At 40.4% G+C, this 1,682-nt stretch overlaps 1 non-coding gene across 1 annotated transcript; it reads left to right on the top strand.

Annotated features, from left to right (window-relative positions):
- The first annotated feature begins 1,287 nt into the window (after positions 1 to 1,287).
- Positions 1,288 to 1,394, top strand: LOC131228311 (small nucleolar RNA R71). The gene has a single exon (XR_009162820.1). It is a non-coding gene; the product is annotated as a small nucleolar RNA R71 (small nucleolar RNA).
- Positions 1,395 to 1,682: the final 288 nt, after the last annotated feature.

Genomic DNA, 1,682 nt, shown 5'->3' with positions numbered 1-1,682 from the left:
TGTAGTGTGGTTAGGGTGGGTTTTAATTCACCCAAACCTAACTGTTTGTATACCGAGTAGAGAATTAGATTGACGCTCGCTCCTAAGTCAAGAAGTGCATGATCAATTCGATGGTCCCTGATTACACATGATATGGTTGGGCTACCGGGATCTTCGAATTTCTATGGCACGTCTTTCTTTAGGAGGACACTCACTTTCTCGGTCAAGAAGATCTTCTTTTGAATACTATGTCGTCGTTTGGTCGTGCATAAGTCTTTCAGGAATTTGGCATATGAAGGTATCTATTTTACGACATCAAGTAGAGGAATGTTGACTTTCACTTGTTTCAACACCTCTAGGATATCCTGAGAGTTAGAGAGAGGTTTTGGTGCGACCAACCGTTGAGGAAATGGAGCAACTGGCTTTTCTAGAAGTTTCGGTTCTAATTTTTGTAGGGCCTCGCTAGATCCATTATTGTTGTCCTCTTCTAGTTCTTGAGGCTTTTCAGGCCTAACCGGAAGGGTTTTATCAATGATCTTCCCACTCCTAAGAGTGGTGATGGATTTAGCGTGCCCCATTTGATTTGAAGAGCTGGGATCACTTATCTCGTATTGTGGTTTAGGATTGGGGAGCGGTTGTGCAGGAAGCATCCCCTTTTCTATAACCGTCATACGTGAATCCATTTTTTGTATAAAGTCTCGCATTACATAGGTCAGCTCTTGCATGGAATTTTGAATCGGTTCTTCTTGAGATTTCCCCTGATTTGGATTTTGATTGAAGAAACTTTGAGGGGTAGCAGTTTGTCCATTTCTCCAACTAAAGTTTGGATGATTTTTCCAACCAGGATTGTATGTATTAGAGGTTGGTCCATTGAAAGGTCTATGATAATTATTTACGGCATTGGATTGTTCATTCAACACTTCTCGAAAGGCGGGTATCGTAGGACAATTTTCAATTGTATGAATGTTGCAATCACAGATGCCGCAAATACTTTCATTAACCTTATCCTTCTAATTTCCTTCCATGGCCTCAACTTTCCTTATGAGCGTAGTCACTTTACACTTGAGATCATCCTCTTCTTTCAAGAGATACAATCCACCTTTCTCCTTTAATTGAGTCGGCCTAGACGTGGTGTTCGACTTTGGGTAATAGTCTCATGATTGTGTTTTTTCAGCAAAACTATCGAGGTAATCCCATACCTCGTCAACATTTTTATTAATGAATTCTCCATTACACATTGTCTCGACCATTTGGCGCATGGAAGGTGTCAGTCCATCGTAGAAAAAATTTGTAATGCGCCACGTTTCAAAGCCGTGTTGTGGGCATGAACTGACCAAATCCTTGAACCTTTCCCAACATTGGTAAAATGTTTCATCCTCCTTTTGGGTGAAGTTCATGATTGCTTTTCTAAGGGTAATCGTTTTATGATGTGGAAAAAATTTCTTTATAAATTCCCTTTGCATATCATTCCATATGCCAATGGATTTAGGACGCAGTGAATGTAACCACGTCTTAGCCTTCTCTTTTAAGGAAAAAGGAAAGAGTCTCAGCCTGACTGTGTCCTCAGACACATTTTGAAAATATAAAGTGGCTCTGATCTCATCAAACTCTTTCAAATGTAGATATGGTTGTTCAGATTCAAGCCCATGGAACTTAGGAAGGAGTTGGATAACCCCTGGCTTGATGTCCATATGTCCTGTATT

The sequence above is a fragment of the Magnolia sinica genome, chromosome 15 (assembly GCF_029962835.1).
Source record: "Magnolia sinica isolate HGM2019 chromosome 15, MsV1, whole genome shotgun sequence".
NCBI lineage: Eukaryota > Viridiplantae > Streptophyta > Magnoliopsida > Magnoliales > Magnoliaceae > Magnolia > Magnolia sinica.
The sequence above is the reverse complement of the archived record's forward strand: the minus strand, read 5'-3'. Positions and strand labels throughout refer to the sequence as shown.